We start from the raw sequence: 8,888 nt of genomic DNA on the forward strand, positions 1-8,888 counted from the left end.
AGCACATTGCAGGTGTGATATAGACCATCATGGTAATATTGTTTGTTTTCAAAATATGTCGATGGACCAAAATGTTTCAGACACGCTTCTCATCCTTTCATGAACAATCTAAAATAATCTACAGCAGTGCTGTCTAGTAGAAATGTATGAAAACCACATATATATTTAATATTTTTGTAGCCTCATTAACAAATGTAAAAAAGTGAAGCTGAAATTAATTTTAATAATAAATTTTATTTAAACCAATAAGCCCAAACTATTGGTACTTCAACTTGTAATTAATATAAAAAACATTAACAAGATATTTTGCAGTCTTTTCATACTTAGAAATTCAGTGTGTATTTGAAATTTACATCTCAATTTGGAAGCTACTTAGAAAAGTGGATCTGTATTTATATTTCATGTAATTTGTAGCTGAAAATGTAGATTCACATATTCAAATATTTCTAAACATACCTAAAAGTGGGCCAAAAATTGAATAAAGAATAAAAATCATATTTATTTAATATTTGTTTTTATGAAAACTGAACTGGCTAATTTTTTTTAGAATAATTGATTTGAAGCAAAACTATACCAGTTTCAAAATTATGTACATGTTAAGTAAATTTGCTAGCTTGTGTCAACTCACTAAGTTTGAATTCTAATAGGTACTACATAAATTTGAAAACATCTCTAAATTTATTAATATTAAAAAGGCTTCTTTAAAAATATAGATTTTGCAGCTCAGAATTACAAAATACTATCACATATAATTACAGTCTTCTGTATATTGAGTCATGTTACAAAAATGTATAAAATTTTTGATTCGTATTATGAAATTTAAATTTTAATACAAAGTCTTACAGTGTTTAGCTAGGTAACAAACTTTTTCTTTCTTTTATCTTCAAATTCAACTCTTTCATGTACAGTGGAATATTGGAGTGAAAAAAGTAAATTGCATGACAAATTTTTTCTTTGTTTTTTATTTTTATTTTTTAAATTTATTAGGGTAACATTGATTAATACAATTATATAATTTTCAGCTGTACATTATAATTTGACATCTATATATTCTATTGTGTGATTACCATCCAAAGTCCAGTTTCCTTCAGCTACCATATATTCAATTCCTTTTACCCTCTTCACCCTCCATCTGTCCCCCTATATTTCACCCCCTTTATCCATCTACCCCTCCCCCACTCACCCCTACCTCCTACCCTCTGGTAACCACTAGTCTATAGTCCATGTCCATGAGTCTCTGTTTGTTTGTCCTGTTTATTCGTTGCTTTGAGATTTATATCCCACATATAAGAGATATCATGAAAATTTTTTCTTTGAATATTGACTATTTGGAAAGCATTTCATGTATTTTAAGAAAATCTTGGATTAAAATTGTCAATAAATAGGAGAGACATCACTGCGATGGCGGCATAGGAAACCCTGCTTCTGTCTCCTCAAAAAGGTGAACAATTAGACAGGTATACATGAACAAAAAAAGCCCTGATAGAGTCTACCTCAAAAATTTCAGCAACACAGTGGAATAACCATAAAAACTTAATAATATCCATATAAGAAGGGACAACAGATTCATTTTGCTTGGTTAGGAAAGGGAGAGAGGGTGAGTAACCAGCTTTTCCTGCCCTTGAGGGCACTTCAGTTTCACCTCGCCCAGAGACCAGCAAAGCTAAGATGTATAGAAATGGCTAGGAAAAGAAGAAAAGCAGGGGTTACCAGTATCAGCCACAAAACAAGAGTGACAGTGGTTGCCAGTGACAGCTCTGCAGATGACCTCTAGCAGCATTTGCCATAAAGAAACCAAGAGTCAGCACAGCTGTTGTGGACTTCCTTCAGATTTAACTGGATTTTCACCCTTCCCAAAGATATTTGTGTTAGCAGAGGCAAGCTGCCTGAGATCCTCCCTGGTCCTTACCACACACGCCAACCTCCTGCCCCTTCAGAACCTGGAACCCACACTGGCAGCCAGCTCCAGCTTCTGCGGCTGTGAAAGTACCAGAGGCCAGCCTAGAGTCCCATGGCTGACCCGCGCCACCATATGCACTCTTGAGACAAGGCCTGCAGCTATCACCCTGCACATCCCCTGCCTGACAGCCCATCACCACTCTCCACTGCCATGTGCATGACAGTAAGGAGACCTTGGAGCAGCCATTGAGGACACACCAATAACCAGGATTCTACAGCTGCTTGTGGGACTAGATTTGGCCCTTTTTTCTGTCATTGGCTTGCACCACTGGGCTCACCTACTAGCTAGCCCCTCCAGGTGTGCACCTGGGTACCCCTGGCCTGACTTCTGACACTCGTCTTCACTGTTATATACCCATGGTGAGAAACAGCAGCCACAGTAGCGCATGCTGACAGCTACACTCCCACAGCTGCCAGTTAGTGCACAGTTGGACCTGGCCCTTGCTGCTTGCCCTGGCCCCCAACTACTACATGTGTGATTGCAACTGGTCCCTGCTACTAAACAGGCCCCTGCAGCTAGCCCTGAAGCTAAGTGTGTGCACATCACAAGCTCTGGCAACCACAGTGGCCTGCCTGATTCCTAGCCAAGGGACCTGGAAGTATTGCTGAAGACCTTAATAACCCCTGCAGCCTCTGTAGACTCCTCTGCTGCCATGCTCACCAAGGACCACACAGTTATTGATGCTGTGGATCACAGTGCCTGAGCACTGATCAGTCAAGATGCCCTCACACTTGACACCCTGATTCACTAGACCCAGGGGTACAGTATGCTTCAGTGTGCCCTCACCCATAGGTGAAGGTTGTTCCTTACCAAAGTCAAGCCATAAAGTATGAAAGAGTTGATTACATCTTCATATGTGCAGACACCTATCCAAGGCTACAGAAATCAAAGAATCTGGGAAACATGACTCTACTAAAGGAAAACAGTAAACTTTGAGTAACTGATCCCAAGGAAATGGAGATATAGAAAATGCTCAAGAAAGAATTCAAAATAATTGTTTCGAGTATGCTCAGAACACAGAAAAAAAAATTAACAAAATCAGGAAAACTATGCAAGAACAAAATGAGAAGTTCAACAAGAGATAGAGAACATTAAAAAGAACCATACAGAAATATATGAAATAATGGAAAAAGTAGGACACAGTAGGAGGTAAATGTAGTTTAGAGGTTCAAAATTTCTGTTAGAGTTGAGGAAGATGGAAACAGAATGATTTGTATTAACCTATAAAGAGGCAAGGATGGATATTGTAATCTCATGTATAATAACTAAAATATGGTTAAAAAACATAAGTTAGAGGTGAGAAAGATAAAACTATAGTATTTGTATGATCTAAAAGTCATCAAGACAGGAAAAAAGTAAATATGAGACAAATAGAAAATAAATAGGAAAATGGTAGATCTAAACAAAAAAATGTAATTATATTAAAATTTAAAAAATGCACCAATGTCATGTAGCTTACGAGATACTTCTATGAGTACTTAGAATTATTTAAAGCAACATGCATGTAAATATTAATCAAAAGAGCTGATATACTTACTTTATACAATGCCAATTTTAACTAAAGGATCTTTAATACAGATAAAGAGGAACACTTCATAATAATAAAAATGTTAAACAGGAAAAGATCATAAATTCTCTTGGTATACCTCCCAGAGTTAATCTATTCTAGGAACTATTATGCAAGTATATAAGTATATTATTCTGATCCAAATTCTTTTTAGCCTATGAACCTTTCACTAAGACTACTTATTGGTAACCAGAATAAACACTTAAGGCTCATGAAATGTAATTGGTTAGTTGCCTTATCTGTTATTCTCTAAGAAATGTGAATGATAAACACAGCAGTTATTTCCCATATGTTATGCTGGATACCACTATATCCATAACAATGGCAAAATACACTTGTCTTTGATTGCCTGTTATCTTTATATTACTCATTTCGGAAATGTTTAATAAAAAGGGCTTTATAAATTTTTCACTTATGCACTTTTAAATTTAAATGTTTACACTTTATGTTTTGATCTTAAAAGTAAGGAGTAATAGCTGTAAAGCTATTGATAGTGTATGCTTCAGGATTTTTTCCTGGACTTAATTACTAAAAGTATTTTAAAAAATATCTGAGGAGGTCATCACTGTTAAAAAAATAATAATAACCGATTAGTAATGCAAACCTTCTTAAAAAGTGATAGTTTATACCATTAATTGATTTACTACTTTTAAGGGCATTTTCTATCAGGAAAAAAAAAAAAAACAATTGAAATTTATTATCTTGAAAATGTCTTAATTAGTTAGTAAATATTTTGCTTTTTAAAATCTACAATTGGATAAAAGTTGATACAAAATAGCAAAGCCTTTGTTCCAGTTACTAGGGTTGTAATTGAAAATGGACACCAAAATTAAATAGCTGTCAGAGTTTTCTTGGGTACTGACTTGAAAATTTCAGAGATATAGGTTATAATTTATCTGATAACTCCTGCTATTGTATTGAACAATGCTTGGCTTTTGTGCATGATACAACTTGCCAATTAGTCTTCCAGCTCTGTTGAGGGAACAAAGATATTAAACAAAGGCTGCTCTTTAATTCCAAGAGACTCCCCACAGTGATTTTATGTACTGCCAAATTTCACAGATTGACATTTTATTGTAATCCTACATAGCAAAGCAATAATATTCATAAAAGGTAGATACTTTGACTTGAAAAAGAGATGAGAGCATAAATACAATCTCTACACTGTAGTGAATAGTGATATTTTTTGGCCAATGGTAAAAATAAAAGACATAATAGATAATCTATTCCACCTGTAGCCCAAAATAACACACACACACACACACACACACACACACACACACACACACACACATACATACACACACATCTCCTACAATTTTGAAAGAACTATGGAAATAAATGTAAATGACATAATATCTCTTTATTTGTTTTAGGTAAGTACACAATATTAATTCATGGGCCATTTTTTCAAATATAATATTTAGAAGTGGATGGTTATTAGCTATAATATAATCAAACCACTTATTTTATAAATGAGGAAATCGAGGCTGGGAATCAAGTATTTGTGGGATATTTTGGACTCAAACCCACTACCCTGAATATATCTACAATGAAACTATCATACAATGAAAATGAATATTTCTTCTCTGAATGCCATTTCATGAATCTTTTAAGAATAGAAAAAATGATTGGTTGATATTTTGAATTCTTTTTTTTTTAATTTAATTTTATTTTTTTAGGCGAGGCAACCCTTGGTTGACCTCACAGATTGTAAGGACCTTGTCAGTTTACGATCCCTTATTTTTTAATTTTTTTAAAATTAATTAATTTTTACACCTACAGCACTTGGTCTTCTTAGGTGGTCTCCCATCGAAGTACTAACCAGTCCCAATCCTGCTTAGCTTCCGAAGTCAGACAGGAGCGGGCTTGTTCAGGATAGCATGGCCATAGACTGTATTTTGAACTCTTAATATTTTATGTTTGGTACATCTTAAGTGTTAAATAAATATTACTGAATAAAAGAGAGAATTATCACAAAAGTTTCATAGTATACTTTAATTGCTCAAAGGAACATTATATTTATTATTTTTTTATAATTTATTTTTATTATGGTGACCGGTTAATGAAATCCAGAAAGCTTCAGCTGTACTTTTTAACAATAAGGCATATGTATATTTACAGTGTGTGTTCACCTCCCATAGTTTGAATTCTTTCTGTCACCACATATTTGACCCCTTTACCCCAACTACCTCCCTCCTCCCCACTCCCTCTTCCCCTCTGGTAATCACTAGTCTATTGTCCATGTCTATGAGTCTCTGTTTGTTTGTTCTGTTTGTTGTTTTTAGGTTTATATCCCACATATAAGTGATATCATGTGATTTTCAACTTTCTCTGGCTTATTTCGCTTAGCATTATTATCTTGAGGTCCATCCTTGTTGTTGCAAATGGCAGTATTTCATCTTTCCTTAAGGCTGAGTAATATTCCATTGTTTATATGAACCAAAACTTTTTATCCAATCATTTGTTGTCGGACACTTCAGTTGCTTCCATGTCCTGGCCACCGTGAATAATACTGCTATGAACATCGGTGTGCAAATATCTTTTTCGGATGTGAGTTTTCAAGTCTTTGGGGTAAATACCCAGAAGAGGCGTTGCTGGATCATATGGTAGGTAGATCAATTCTTAGTTTTTTGAGAAATCTCCATACTATTTTCCATAGTGGTTGTACCAATTTGCAGTCCCACCAACAGTGTATGAAGATTCCTTTTTCTCTACATCCTCTCCAACACTTGTTATTACTTGTCCTGTTGATTATAGCTATTCTAACTGGTGTAAAATGATATCTCATTGTGGTTTTGATTTGAATTTCCCTAAGAGCTAGCGATATTGAGCATCTTTTCATATGTTTGTTTGCAATTTGTATATCTTCTTGGGAGAAGTATCTGTTTAGGTCCTCTGCCCATTTTTTGATTGGATTGTTTATTTTTGTTGTTATTGAATTGTATGAGTTCTTTCTATATTTTGGATAGTAGGTCCTTATCGTAGGCATTGCTTGAAAATATAATTTCTCATTTGGATGGTTGTCTCTTTACCTTGTTGATGGTTTCTTCTGTGTGCAGAAGCTTTTTTAAAAATAGATGTTTAAATGTCAATCACTTATTTTCCATAATTTCATAAAATATAATAATATGAAAGTAAATTAGTAATCAATACAAATTCCAACACCAGTATTGCCAATAACTAAACACTATTTGCCTGATGATTTACATGGTTTAGCTTATTGAAATTTGGAGTTAATACTACCCTAAGAGATGAGTACTGTTGCTATCTTAATTTTATAGATAACAAAACTTGAATTTAGCATAGGTGAAATTTAAATTCAAGGATCTTCAGAACCACATTATAATGCCTCATGGGTTTAATTTATAGTACCTTAATAAATTATCAAAATAGAGAAACCTTTTTCACTATATATATTTTTAAATCTAAAAATATTTTAAATACCTTGAACTTTCTACTACAAAGTTGTCATTTCATTTTTATAATGATAGGAACAAAAGAATTATTATAATTAATTTATTCATTTATTCAACAGATATTAAGAACCTTTTCTATGTTGCTCAAAGAACTTCCTCTCTTACACTAAAATGTTACAAAAAACTTTGATCCCAATCCACTGGCAATTTCTATAGTTGAAGGCAACAAAATCTAATTTAATCTTATTCAATAAATATGTATTTGGGAACTATAATGTACAAAACATTCTGCTAGGGTTTGGAGAGACAAGTACATACAGTAACATGTAGATAGATGATAGATAGACGATAGATGATAGATGATAGATAGATAAATGATAGATAGATAGATAGATAGATAGATAGATAGATAGATAGATAGATAAACAGGTAATTTTAAGAATTATTACCTCCAGAAAATGAAAGATATAATGCATTTTTGTGTTTATTAAGGTATTTCTTAGGGTTTAGGTAAAATAAGGACAAGATGAGTGAGTTAAAATGTGGAATCACTTGGAGGTAAAAAGAAAGCACAACATTCTGGTCTGAGTTAGATAGCCAGATGGGGGTGACTGGAATAGTTTAAATGAAGACTAGACTCCGTAAAATAATGGTGAAAAGAACACAAAGTTTCATGATAATAATACATACTGATGGATGGACTCAGTAAAAAGTCCACCAAACACTTTGAACTTCAGTTATGTGATTTACAAAATAATATTACATTATCTTCTCACAATGTTGTGAAAATTAAATAAGGTAGACACTTATAAAATGAATAAGCTGATTATTTGGCAACTGGATACTGACAATGTTAGTTGAATCTTGATGTCTTTCAAAATTTTAGCTAATTTCATGTCATTGTCACCACCACTACTACCATCACCAACCACCATCACCATCATCATGATCATTATCATCATTGTCATCATCAAATAATCCTTTTATTAAAAGAGCTCATATTTTGTGTAAATCATATATACTTTCTGTTTCCAATTTCTGCTTCTTTATATCTTACATAGCTTCCAAATCTTTTTCTACAACACATATCTTAGATAGCATCATTTTTCTCTCCACTAAATTACCAATGTCTCATAAAGTCTCATTTACCCTAGTAAAAATTTCTTAACTTGTCGGTGTTCTCCATTATCTGACTCCAATTTATTTTTTAACCTAACATAAAATCTGCTTCCCAACATAAAATCTATCATCATTTTTATCACAGTGTTACATTCTACTTTGTACTTTAGCTACTATATTATAAATTTCTTGAGGGCAAAGATACTTTATTTTTCATTTTAAAACATTTCTATAACTTATTGAATAATGTCTTATTCATAGGACAATCACTAACTACTGTTTGTTTGAATGGAATTACATTGCATTCATTTCAAACTTAATTCTTTTTTTTAATATTTTTTTTATTTTTTATTTTTTACATCTACAGCACCTGTTCTTTCTAGATGATCTCCCATCCAGGTACTAACAAGGCCTGACTCTGCTTAGCTTCCGAGATCAGATGGGATCGGGCTTGTTCAGGGTGGCATGGCCATTGATTCAGACTTAATTCTTAAAGGAGAATTTGTTTTAAATTTGGATTTTGTTGAAGTCTTTAAGAAAGATGTAATATAGTCGACTTTCAACCCAAAAATGTTGACAAAATATCTCTTTCTAGACATATTTTCTCTGCAGATGCTTTTTATTAGTGTGTTTAACCTTTTGAATGCTATGAGTGTATTTCAGATCTTATTTTCATTGTATATTTTTCTGGATTATATTAAACTTGAATACGTTATTTGAAATAGACAACCTTAAAATAAGTGTACTTTATTCAGCTATGGTCTCATTAGTATTGTATAAAAACAAATACATTTCAAGCTAGTTCACAACAAGGACATTCAAA

The 8,888-nt window shown here is 33.1% G+C and overlaps 2 pseudogenes; both read right to left on the minus strand.

Moving 5' to 3' along the window:
• Window positions 1-5,303: 5,303 nt before the first annotated feature.
• Window positions 5,304-5,422, minus strand: LOC111738356 (annotated as a pseudogene).
• Window positions 5,423-8,423: 3,001 nt separating this feature from the next.
• LOC111738410 lies at window positions 8,424-8,542 on the minus strand (annotated as a pseudogene).
• Window positions 8,543-8,888: the final 346 nt, after the last annotated feature.

Source organism: Pteropus vampyrus, unplaced genomic scaffold (assembly GCF_000151845.1).
Source record: "Pteropus vampyrus isolate Shadow unplaced genomic scaffold, Pvam_2.0 Scaffold37, whole genome shotgun sequence".
Classification (NCBI taxonomy): Eukaryota; Metazoa; Chordata; class Mammalia; order Chiroptera; family Pteropodidae; genus Pteropus; species Pteropus vampyrus.